This window comes from Ambystoma mexicanum, chromosome 14, assembly GCF_040938575.1.
Source record: "Ambystoma mexicanum isolate Mex_15411 chromosome 14, UKY_AmexF1_1, whole genome shotgun sequence".
NCBI classification, from domain to species: domain Eukaryota; kingdom Metazoa; phylum Chordata; class Amphibia; order Caudata; family Ambystomatidae; genus Ambystoma; species Ambystoma mexicanum.
In genome coordinates, this window is record NC_090940.1 from 42317136 (window position 1) to 42330725 (window position 13590).

A 13590-nucleotide genomic window follows, 5' to 3' on the forward strand; every position below is an offset into this window, starting at 1 on the left:
TTGTTTGCTCCGCAGCGTGGAGCCCTGGAATCCAGTGAAAACTCAGTGGTCCTGCACCGTGTAACCACAAACTATCTCATTCTCCTGCCAAGATCTACGCCATTTAGTCCTTTTGGTAAGGATGCCAACCTTCACCACCTCACTATAATCATGAGCAGAAGGATTGTAGAGAACCGTGTGAAACACAGAGGTGATACCCATGCCTCCACCTCCCGCCCCAGGAACGTCCTTAAAAAAATGAATTGCAGCATCCTATCACTATGTGATATTTTGTACATCTTTTACAGTAGCTATGAGTTTATTTATCGAGGAATCTCCCATCTTTCTAATAGTCTATTATTTATTTCACTTTTGTCTGTCTTTCTATCCTTTAATGTAAGTGTGCTACGGAGCCCTGTATATCTATCATGGCACTCGGAACAGGCTAAAAATGGAACATACCTAGCAAGTTTTAAAATGACAGAACAATTGTATTGTTTTCCGCAAAATATTTAAAATGATTTCATTTTAGGAACCTTCCATCTCTTTTCAGAGCATCTGGGAATGCATTATTTGTTTTATTTTGTACATTTGGGCTTTCAGAGAGTTTCTCAACATTAACGGAATCTGCGTTCCACATACTCCCGTCTTTTTCGTTTTTCCCAGACGTGCTTCAGTTTCTGGTGTAACTAAAGGTTTTCCTTCCTGTAATGCATGACTAAGATGATAAAAAGTATTTTTTCTAGTCTTCCACAAAATCTTTCTGATCAGTTTGCGAGTTTTGATGAGTTTTGTAAGGTTTTTTTGTTTTACAAACTATGAATCTGCAGATTTTTAAAATTGTACCACATGGAAAAGTACAGTTGTTGAAAAATAATGTATATAAAATGCATATAATAAATATTAAATGGTGTACATGTATACTGAGGTTTTTGACATTCTTTACACAAAGAGGATTATTTCCCTTCACACTACCGGAGGTCTCTCACCTGTAAGATGTTCTACTGTGTCAGAAACATACACGGTCATTAATAATTTACATTTGGTTTTACTCTTCAGTACTGCATATTATCAGCTTATCTTCATGTTAAAAGGATAATATTTCCTCATCTCTTTAAATAACTCCATGCGTAGACTGGACTTCTTTGTCACCAGCATTCAGCGTCACACCATGACTCTTCATGGAATCTGGGTTAACAGAGCTACTGGTAGCAGCAGTGATGTCCAAGGTACAGAGGTGGAGCCGCAGAGCCCTTGAACCATACTTCCTTTTTCTATGTACAGACCAAAGGACTTAATAGCCACTTGGTTTCTCTATTTTCATTTTTATCATGACTTCCCCTTAGCACTCATGCTTTGCGCTTTCAGCCATACAGGGATTGGAAGCGCCACTTTTCTGTGTAAACTTCCGGACCATGACACTGAAAGCTGAGGATTGTATTAATCCACTTCCCCCAAAATCATTGGATGTTATGACCCTAGCTTCGGAGGCCCTCCAAAGACCTGCAAAGGGAACGGTTCTTTGTCATAGTGGTAGCATTACATTCCCATCTCTATAGGGTTTGGTAATGACAATTACTAGGATGTCAGAAATATAACACTCATTTGATTCCACCAGATCTATGGGAACACAAGGGGCATGGAGTATTCAACTAGACACTGTAAAACCCAATATCATAACAACATTATTATTATTATTTAATACATCAAAAGGACAAGTTAAAAACCATAGTTAAAAACCATCGCAATAATTGACTACACTGAATGATGTCTCTAACAAAACTGACATACAAACTACATTGACTGAACAATGGGGCCTGGCGAAACCTATTGGACATAGTCCCTTTGTGCAATGCAGCTGTTGTCCTCAAACCATAAGAAGCAAAGAAATAGACCTAGGGCTGAACAAGATGTGGCAACAAAGAGTGTTAACCAGTGGCATCTAGTGTCCCTGTCAACGACTACATTGGAAAAACAGAAAGAAAAGTCAAGATTAGAATTAGCGAACATCAAACCTGTATAAGGAATAATACACTCAATGCTCCTTTAGTTGGCCATTTTAACGCCCTCAGTCATAAACCTGAAGATCTCAGATGCTCTGTGGTGAAGATTGGACCCCCGAACAGTGTTACAAATGACAAACACTTCTCCAGCATGGGGTCTGGCATGGATTCACATGCTCATGAATATTCCCCGTCGTCAGGCTGGGAATCCTCGGTAAAGAAAAAACCAGTATCAGTTTCGTTTCTGATCTGTCTTTCGTAGTAGTAACCAATCACTGGTCTCTGCGTCATACTGACCACAGCCAATGACTGCCCTCTACCTAAGCCCCGCCTCTGGCAGCCATCTTCAGATTTTTACCGCACGTTCATGTGTTGGGATCCTCGTGCTATTGCTCTCGAGCGTTAGTGCTATTTTTTTCACGTTTTTTCTCAAAAACTTCGGTTTTTTCGGTCAAAAGAGCCTCAAGCTCCACCGACTCTCCATCCGATCAACGGGGACCCCTGTCGGATTGGTCTACGCCCCTCAAGGGTGAAGATTCGTCGAGCTACGCTTTTGGAGGACTCCAGAAGTTTCGCAGGCCCATCTCGGTCATGGCCCAGGAGAAGGGAAGCTCGACGCCCGGAAAGCTGTTCAGGGTCTGCCCTGGATGCCAGCTGCAGAATGTCTTTAAGGAAGACGAACACTCCTTTTGTCTTTACTGCCTACATGAAGACAAGACGCACGTGGAGAAGGACTGTGCGTTTTGCGGCAACATGTCGGAGCGGACCATGAAGGACCGCCATCAACGTCTCGCCAACTGGCTGGAAGGGAAGAGCCCGTCCGGCGAGAAGAAGAAGAAATCCGAGCGGTCTTCTAAGACCTTTGAGGACGCCCCTGCGATGGGGGTCCAACATAAGGCCAAGCACCGCGAGTCCCCTGGCACCGGGAGCGCCGAACGGTCGGGCTCTACGGGCACCAGGCAGGGCGCACCCTCCCTGGCACCATCAACCACGAGCCAACGCTCTGGGTCGGGTAACAGGAAGGCCGAGCACCCGGCGAAGCTCCTGGAGAGGCCCCGGTCGAGCTCGAAGGCGGAGGGGGAGCGAGGCAGTGTCCCCCCCCCCTCAAGGAGAAGGCGGTGAGCGCACCAAGGGTGGTGAAAGCCTTAATCCATCCGGCCAAGGCCTCTATCGAGACAGTCGCGGCGGCCCTGGCTCAGCCTGTGGAGGCTACGCCGGTGGTGGCGACCTCGGGGCTCAGAGTCTCCCTGCCACCGCGGAGGGAGTCCTCTTTTATGCCCATCGACAGGACCCCCGTGAAACCTCCGACGGAGAAGAAAAAGGGGGGGGCAGGTGGTCGCCGTGGATTCGGCCTCAACCTCTGAGGAAGAACTGATCGAGGTCTTAAGCCACGGCGTTGGCGTGGAAGAAGACCACCCCATCGGGAGGGATCCCGACGCAGGAGACGACGACATCGTCGAGGGTACCGACGGGGCCCCTGACCGCCCGTCGGATTCCCCTCTGCCAGTGCCGCAAGACAACTCGGCGGCCATTTTGTTGGCTATACAGTCCTTATGCTCAGAGATAAGGACGAGACTGCCGTTACCAGTGGAGGAACCACTCCCGTCGGGGGACCCGGAACCAGGCCCTTCGGGCAGCCCCCCTCCTAAGAAAAGAAGGATTCACCCTCCACCTCCTTTTCAGCCGTCGCGCCCCGTTCAGCCCTCCTCCCCGTCCACGACTCGAGGGGATGATACGGGGACTGACACGGCCGCAACGGGTACGGACGACGAGGTGTACGACGAGGATCTGCCGTCGTCTCCTCCCACCCGGGCTTCCCCGCCCGACGAGATTGGATCTTTTCACTCCATGATCGCCAGGGCATCCGAGCTCTTCCAGCTCTGCCCTGAGGAGAAGGAGGAAGGTTTCCTTTATCAGCGGCGCGAGGCCAAGAGGAAGACGGTCCTCGCGGTACCTCTACTGGACGATATTTGGGATGAGGGCCTCGCCCTCCTCAAGAACCCATCCACGACGCCGGCTAGAAGAGACCGGTACGAGAAGAAGTACCGGGTCCCGGACGCGGCCCCCTTGTGCCTCCGGGCGCAGCCTACCCCGGACTCCGTCGTCTCCGCGGCGGCCAGGAAGAAAGCGGGGGGGGGGTTGCGGCCCCCACGTCGACTTCCCTGCCGGACGGTGAGGGGAAGAAATTGGACACGATGGGGCGCAGGGTCATCTCGTCTGCAGCGACGACGATTAAGGCGGCTAACGCCTTGGCTATCGTAGCCCGGTACGACAGGGAGCTGTGGTACAAGCTGGCTCCCCTGCTGGACTTCCTACCGGACGACAAGAGGGCGGATGCCCTGGAGATCTTGCAGGAAGGTGAGGTGGCGTCGGACCACGCCATCACTATTGCGACGGACATCGCCGACACTGGATTTCGCCAGTTGGGCAACGGCGTGTGCCTTAGGCGGCGTGGATGGCTCAAGGCTACTGACTTCCGTCAAGACGTAAAGACCAGAGTCCTGGACATGCCGTTCGATGGGAACAACCTGTTTGGGAAAACAGTGGACGATTCCCTTCAAGCCATTAAAGCGGACACGGAGACAGCCCGGGCTCTCGGGGTTCTCCAGCAACGGCGGCCGCCCTTTCGGAGCGGCGGAGGCAAGGGCGCCTCCAAAGGTTCCGGCGGCGGATTTTCCACCTACCGTCAAGCGGCCCGTTCGTTGTCTCAAGAAGCTTACAGGGGACGAGGCAAGTCAGGCGGACCCCGCCGTCGTCGCCAAGGAGGTCAAGGCGGCAAAGCCTCGTCTAAGCAGGATTGAACCGGCCGTGGGGTCGGGCCCCGACCGAAGCACCCCGGTGGGAGGCCGGCTGGCGAGCTTCGTCAGCGTGTGGGAGTCCATCTCCACCGACCGTTGGGTGCTGGACGCCCTAGCCCAGGGCCACGCGCTCGAGTTTCAAAGAAGGTGCCCGCGCGTCCCCCCTGTGGCCAGGAAAGAGCTTCACGTCCCTCAGCTTCTCCGGGAGGTAAGGGCGATGCTAAGGAAGGGCGCCATCGAACTCGTCCCAAGGAGGCTTCGGGGCTCCGGAGTTTACTCAAGATACTTCCTCGTGAAGAAGACGGGAGGATGGCGCCCCATCCTAGACCTACGACGGCTGAACAAGTTCATCAAGGCTCAGAAGTTCCGGATGGTCACCCTCCAGCACGTCCTGGGTCAGCTGGAGGAGGGCGACTTCCTGTCGTCGTTGGATTTGGAGGATGCCTACTTCCATATTCCCATCCTAAAGGGGCACCGAAAATTCCTCAGGTTCGTGGTCCAAGGGCGTCACTACCAGTTCAGAGCCCTTCCCTTCGGTCGGCACCCAGGGTATTCACCAAGTGCCTTGCACCAGTGGCGGCGCAGCTGCGCCGAGAGGGGATCCACGTCTACCCCTACCTGGACGACTGGCTCATCCAAGCCAAGACGAGGGAGCTCGCCGTGGAGCACACGGCAAGGACCGTCCAACTTCTCACGGAACTGGGATTCTCCGTGAACTACGCCAAGTCCCACCTGGTACCCGCGCAAAACGCAATGTTTCTGGGAGCGAAGCTCGACACAGTGTCCCTTCTGGCCTCCCCGTCGGAGGAAAGGACCATGTCCTTCCTGGGCAAGGTACAGCGGATGTTGGTTTCCGACGCGGCCAAGGTGAGGTCCATCAAGTCCCTCCTCGGAATGATGTCTTCTTGCATCTCCCCCATCCCCATGTGCAGGCTCCGGATGCGTCCGTTGCAGGAGTTCCTGGACGCGCGCTGGATCCAAACGACGGGCGGCTTCGAGGAGAGGATCACACTCGACGAGAGTTTCCGCCGAGCGATCCGGTGGTGGGGCACCCGCGCGCATCTGGCGGCGGGCATGGACTTCCAGACCCCAGACCACCAGGAGACAGTGACCACGGATGCCTCCCTGGAAGGGTGGGGAGCGCACACCGAAAATCTGCACGCGAGAGGCCTTTGGCTCCCGACGGAGAAGTCCCTCCATATCAACGTCCTGGAGCTCCGTGCAGTGTTCTGGGCCCTCAGGTCCTTCCTTCCGTCCCTCAAGGGCAAGGTGGTGAGGATCTTCACCGACAACACCACCACCATGTTTTACATCAGGAAACAGGGCGGAACCAGGTCCCCAGCACTGTCCAAGGAGGCGCAGGACCTGTGGCATTGGGCCGTCGCCCAAAGGATGTTTCTGGTGCCGTTTCATCTGGCAGGGATAAAAAACACCATCGCCGACTCACTCAGCAGGGAGCTGCGCTCGTGCCACGAGTGGGTACTACGGCAGGATCTAGTGGATCGCCTCTTCCGACGCTGGGGCACACCCCAGATCGACCTGTTCGCGACGGCGACGAACTCCAAGTGCCGGAGGTTCGCCAGCAGGTTTCCCCAGCCGAGGAGCGTAGACGATGCTTTCTCGTTCCCCTGGGCGGGCCTGTTCCTATACGCGTTCCCTCCATTGCCACTACTGATCCGGCTCATCAACCAGCTCAAGAGGTCACGGTGCAGGATGATCCTCGTCGCACCTGCGTGGCCGAGGCAGATATGGTTCCCGGACCTTCTGGACTTGTCAGCGTCCCCGTCAATCAAGCTGCCAGTGGACGCGGATCTGCTCTCCAGGGAAGGAGGCGCCATCCTCCACCACGACCCGAAGTCGCTGAACTTGCAGGCCTGGCTCCTGCAGCGCTAGAGTTTGGAGGATACGACATAACGGCCGACTGCAGAGAGGTTCTTGCAAAGGCCAGGGCGTCCTCGACTCTTAAATGCTACGGACACAAATTTAAGAGGTTCTCTGTCTGGTGCCACGCACAGAAGATTAACCCTCTAAGGATTACGGCTCCCCAAGTACTGCCGTACCTGTTGACGCTGGCCAAAGCTGGACTGGCACACGCGTCCATCAAGATTCATCTTGCTGCGATCTCCCGATACACTAGAACCACGGGGCGGACGTCATTGTGGTCTCATCGTCTGGTGAAAGAGTTCATGAAGGGACTGTTCAGATCGTTCCCGCCGGTGAAGGCTCCGGCCCCGGCGTGGGAGCTCAACGTGGTGCTGACCAAGCTCATGGGACCTCAGTTCGAGCCTCTGCACTCGGCCCCGTTGAAGTTCCTGTCGTGGAAAACAGCGTTTCTTGTGGCCATCACCTCCGCACGATGGGTGGGAGAGATCCAGGCCCTTTCCTGCAAGGCCCCGTACTTGACTTTTCACGACACACGGGTGGTGCTCAGGACGCACCCCTCCTTCATGCCCAAGGTGCCGTCGGAATTCCATCTCAACGAACCCTTGGTGTTGCCTGTGTTTTTCCCGTCGCCTTCGTCGCCGGCTGAGAGGACTTTGCACTCGCTGGATGTGGCTAGAGCGCTGAAGTTCTACGTGGATCGCACGAAGTGTTTTCGGAAGACGTCACAACTCTTTGTGAACTTTGGACCTGTCAATCAGGGGAAGGCTCTCTCGAAGGCTTCCATTTCCAGATGGCTCTCTGGCTGTATCATGTACTGTCACCGGTTGGCAAACCGACTGCTGCCTGGCCGTCCGAGAGCACATTCCACCAGAGCGATCGCAGCTACCACGGCGTTCCTATCTGGTGTGCCCCTGCTGGACATTTGCAGGGCTGCTACGTGGAGGTCGAAGCACACCTTCACGAAATTCTACTGCGTCGATCGGGATTCCAGGGAGGAGTCCAGGGTCGGCCAAGCAGTGCTGCGCAACCTTTTCGCCTGAGGTGAGCCTGGTGAGGAGGTAAGATTGCTTAATGTTGAGTTTGATGTGATGCTTAATGTTGAGCCTTTGCCACCTCCCGTGGTTGTGCATGTGGGTACTGCTATGTATTCTTTATTCATGAGCATGTGAATCCATGCCAGACCCCATGCTGGAGAAGGAACAAGTTACTTACCTGTAACTGTTGTTCTCCAGCATGGGTCTGGCATGGATTCACATGCGAACCCTCCCGCCTACCCCTCTGCGGCTCTTCACTTGGTCATACTGCCACTTCACGTGCTTCCAAATCTGAAGATGGCTGCCAGAGGCGGGGCTTTGGTAGAGGGCAGTCATTGGCCGTGGTCAGTATGACGCAGAGACCAGTGATTGGTTACTACTACGAAAGACAGATCAGAAACGAAACTGATACTGGTTTTTTCTTTACCGAGGATTCCCAGCCTGACGACGGGGAATATTCATGAGCATGTGAATCCATGCCAGACCCATGCTGGAGAACAACAGTTACAGGTAAGTAACTTGTTCCTTATTGAGTATTTATGAACAAAAACTCATATTCTTAACTAAAAGCTATCCCTCTAGTTTAAATGAGGAAATAGACTGGAGTGTTTTTATAACCTATCCAAGTTGGTACACTCCATCATATACCAGATAATCATTCATTGGAACGACACTCTGTCAGTACTGAGCCATAAATAATTACAGCCCCACGGTTGTGGTATATGACACTGATGTAGGCCTATTCATTGATTGAGAGATCCATAGAATGCTGTGATCACGCATTCTTTATTAATTAACACGAGCAACCTCAATCAGTATCATGGTCCACACTCAACCAACACCATCAGGTAGACTCTTATGTAACATTTAGAGATTAGGGCACACTGGGACTGGATCCCTTCCTGACTGATGGGTTTACATACCCTAGTTAGGACACTTATGGTCTGTTTATTATCAAGGCTTCATCAGTCATGTAACTTGCCTGATTTACCCTGCTCGAATGGCACGTAGTGTGCCACCTTGCACGCAGTAACCTAATAGCCAAGATAATCTTTCCACTTGCAATACCTTCGAAGATGGCGGACCGTATCTATACGGCGTAAACCACCAATAGCCTTTCCTCCTTCCGTTTCCACTAGTTAGTACTTTGTAGTCATGCACATCAATGTATGACATTCCGCCTTGCAGCGTTTCCGCCGCATATGAATGGTATTTTGCACTCCTGTCTTCCCTTTGTAGCACTATGCACACAGACGCTGTCAGTACCCTGCTCATTGTGCTCATTAAGATACGGTAAAACCTGCACACAAATGTTGTTTAACTGCCCTGTGAAATCACGCCGTTAAACAAGCGTTCTGCTCATACAATATAGAAGCACTGAAGTTGTTAATCTACGATCCTTGCCATTGAATTTGCATGCCTGAGCGTTTAACCGCATCCAGGCACCCCAACATCATCAGCCGTTTTCCACATTTATACCACACATATGCCTGGTTTCTGTTGCAGTTTTGTACTGCACAACATTCTTAGTAGACAGCATGCTTTGACACTAAACTATGCTCCCTTCCAATGAGCGAGACTGTTTGCACTGTTGTCAGCCCTCCATTGTTAACGGTTCTTGCCTTACAAATCACTGGTTATCTGCTGTGCCTTTATCTAATCGTCACCTCAGTCTACCTGATGACGCACTAACCACCACTTTCACAGAGGAGTCCGTACTATCGTATCTAGTTTATTCACTGGGACTTTTTACCGCAGTGGTTTGGTCTCCTGTCCGTATTTTCCAGACTTCGGCAAGGTCTTATTGGTTGCGCACTAAAACTGTGCCGCTATTGTTTGTATCTGCAGGAGTCTTTGTGGTCTCTAGAAACCCTAGACCCATACTTTGTCTCTAGGCACATTTTTTGATTTGACTACCTGCAATGTCTACTAGAAATGTATGCATTTCAAGTAAGTGTCACCTCTGTGTGTTTCCATTTGATTAAACAATATACGAAACAGCGCCATTACTGTTCAAACTTTTGTAAAGGTTGTTGACATGACTTTTACATATGTGTCCTTAAGGATATCTTGACTGCCGCACTAAGAGCCTCGCAAAGATACAGATGCTTTACTGGAAATAATTTACGGTAAGCATTTCAAATATCACTCACATACTATACAATGAATAATCTGTTTTACACGAAAGGTCCTTAAACCAATTAGGTCCCTTTCTGATTCTGCACCCAGGGTTTGGTCTAGGATTCTACACATCATTAAAAGAAATGAGACTGAGGAAGTACATTTTTTCTACTTCTCCAGCATTGGATCTTTCATGGATTCACATGCTTAGAATATTCCCCGTCGTCAGGCTGGGAATCCCCGGTACATTATATAGACCCTTTCCCGTAGGGAAACTTTTTCGACGCTTATGCGTCCTATCCACCTCGTTTTGTATCATGCGTGCCCGCGCCGTCAGGACGCCATGATATAAATACAGGACCCGCCCCCGCGCGCCCTCAGATTTCAACCATCTTTCAAAGTAGTGGGATCCTCGTGGTTACTGCTAATTGAAATTAGGTTGTATTGTCGCTTCGGCGACGTTACATTCTGGAAAAAATATGTCCGGAAAAGCTTTATTTCGTCCTTGTGCGATATGTGGACTCAAAAAAGTCTATGAAGGTGATGCCCACATGGATTGTATCTACTGTCTCCACCCGCACCACACGGCGGATACATGTGAGATATGCCAGGGTTTCTCCCAAAAAACCCTTAAAGACCGGAAAAGAAGGTTGGTCGACTGGCTTAACGACGGAGCGGGTGCCTATCCGGCATCAGAAGTTGGCTCCACGGCCTCCAGGAGCAAGTCGGAACCTCCCTCGAAGAAGGTGCGGCCCGTCGAAAAATGCCCTGCGGACAAGCATACGGGGAAGCATGCTGGGTCTTCCTCATCACACAAAATGTCCTCCTCCTCCTCCTCATCCTCTAAGACGGAGAGGCAAGCGGCATCAAAATCCTCCTCAGGGGACCGTCCTAGGTCTTCCGTGAGTCGAGACGCTTCGGCAGGGAAGTCGGCAACGAAATCAGCTACGAAGTCTAAAGGCTCGGTGCCGGCTACTTGCTCGTCGACCCCGGTGTCGCTGACGATGCCTATTACTATTCAGGCAGCAGCGGTGGGGATTCCTTCGTCGACGTTAACTCAATCTATGGCCTGGCAGCCGGAGGTTTGCGACCCGCCCCCCCCCCCCCCCCCGAGGTCCTACTGCAGCCAGACACGGCCTTGTCGGTGTCGTCGGTGGAAGGAGAATGTGGCATGGTTATGCAGCCGTCGGACTTGGGCTTACGCCCTTCCAATACGTCGACGACGAGTGCAAGTGGGGGTGTGGTCCCTCTATCCTCGATGTTGCTGACCCCCCCAGACGGTTTTGTCTCTGGATGTGCTTAATACACTTCAGAAGCTCCTGCAGCGCCTGGATACGCAGATCCCTCAGCCTGGCACTTCATCGTTGGTATTTTCTGCACCTTCTGTCGACGAACAAGCTCAAGCAGCTCGCTCGACGACCAAAAGCCCGTCGGCCTCCCAGGTGGTGAAGGATCGTCCTCGAGCGCAGGAGGAGGGTGAGCTATCGGAGTCCGATTCTGTACGAGGTGACTCAGGGTCGGACATTTCCCTGTCACCGTCGAGAGACCCAACATGGAATTCGGATGTAGAGGTAGAGTCTACGAGGAGCCAGGCACAACCATCTCCTCCGGATGATGTGGGAGCCTTCCATGCAATGATGGGAAAAGCGTGTTCCGAGTTCGGCTTAATTCCTGAGGAGCAAAAGAAAGACTGTTTTCTTTTTGATCACATGGGTCAAAGGAGAAAATCGTTATTTGCCATCCCAATCCTGGACCACGTGTGGCAAGAAGGCCTCAAGACGATGCATCATCCGTTCTCGGAACCGGCTATTAAGGGGCGTACTGAGAAAAAGTTTAAAGCTCCGGAGTCCACTCCAAAATGCCTAACATCACAGCCTCTGTCAGACTCTGTGGTTTCGGCGGCGGCTAGGAAGCCCAGAGTACAGCAAAAATGTTCAACCCCACCAGAAAGCGAGGCCAGGAGGCAGGACGCCTTTGGAAAAAAGGTGCTCTCAGTCGGCGCCACGACGGTAAGAGCAGCCAACTCCTTGGCGATTGTATCACGATATGATCGGGAGATGTGGCATAAACTAGCCCCTATCCTAGAACATCTGCCGGAAGAACATCGAAAAGCAGCCATGCTGCTAGTACGAGATGGTGAGGAGGCCTCGAACCATGCAATTAATATTGCGGTGGACCTAGCAGAGTCTGGGTTCAAACAAATCAATCATGGCATAGTTCTACGTTGACAAGCGTGGCTCAAATGTACTACTTTTAGACCTGAAGTCCAGTACAAAGTCCTAGACATGCCATGTGAAGGAGAACATCTGTTTGGAGACAAGGTAGATGAAGCCTTGAAGGGGATGAAGGAAGACACGGATACCGCTAGGTCTCTCGGCGCCCTCCAGACAGGTAGAAGTTTTCGCTCTTTTCGCCCCTTCAGGGGTGCTTCCGGAAACTCCCGCTTTGGAGCCTCTAGGGACCATGGGTTTAACAGGCCCTCATACTTCTCACAAGGTTACAGACGGGCATCCCAGTCGGCACGTAGAGGCAGAGATTATCAAGCCTCCAGACGACACGGCTCGGGTCCCTCGTCGACGAAGGACAAGCAAACCAGCAACCAATGACGGCCTATCGACCAATGGAAATGCATCACCACAGATCGATGGGTTCTGGACACGATTCTCATGGGTCATGCGCTGCAATTCAAAAACAAGCCTCCAAGTCTTCCGCCAGTGTTTTCGACCCAGCCCCACCTTCGAGTTCTAAGACAAGAGGTGGCACTTATGCTGCAAAAAGGAGCGGTAGAACGGGTTCCTGTGGCACAGGAAGGAAAAGGGGTTTATTCCCGGTTCTTTGTTGTCAAGAAGCCAAATGGAAAATGGAGGCCCATTCTCGACCTGAGGGTACTCAACAAATGGCTAAAGAGCTCAAAATTCAAAATGCTAAAGCTCCAGGAGGTTATCAGGTCAGTGCAACCCATGGATTATCTGTCGTCGCTAGACCTTCAAGATGCATATTTTCATATCCCAATACGTCCACGACACAGGAGATATTTAAGGTTCGTCGTCGGGCGAAAGCATTTTCAGTTCAAGGTCCTCCCGTTCGGTCTCAAGTCCTCCCCCAGGACGTTCACCAAGTGTTTGGCCCCTATAGCGGCCCATTTAAGGAAGGACGGTCACCATGTCTATCCCTATCTAGACGACTGGCTGGTCAGAGGTTCGTCTATGGAACAAACACGAAACAGTCTGGGGGCCACGATGTCCCTCTTACAGGAACTGGGCTTCGCGATAAACTTCAGCAAGTCCTCAGTAGAGCCTTCGAGGACCTTGGTCTTTCTAGGAGTGGAGTTTCATACGCACACAAGCCTTGTAAGACCATCCAGCGAAAGAATACAGAAGCTACAAAGCAAGGCGTCGGAATGGAGATGCGGTACCAGGGTGTCGGTGCGCAAATACATGTCCCTGCTAGGGACCATGTCATCCTGCATTCCGTTGATAAACAACTGCCGTCTGTTTATGAGGCCTTGCCAGGAATTTCTAGCGGATCGTTGGGCGCAGAGCCAAGGTCGCTGGTCCGGCAGACTGGTCATCGACGAACAACTGGTACAAGCACTCTGTTGGTGGAGAGTCTGTACTCATTTAACGAAAGGAATGCCTCTGGTGAAACCGGTGTTCCAGAAGACGGTGGTGACGGATGCATCGCTGAGCGGATGGGGAGCTCATCTGGATACGTTACAGGTACAAGGCCGGTGGTCGTTACAAGAGTCCTCCCTGCATATCAACCTGCTAG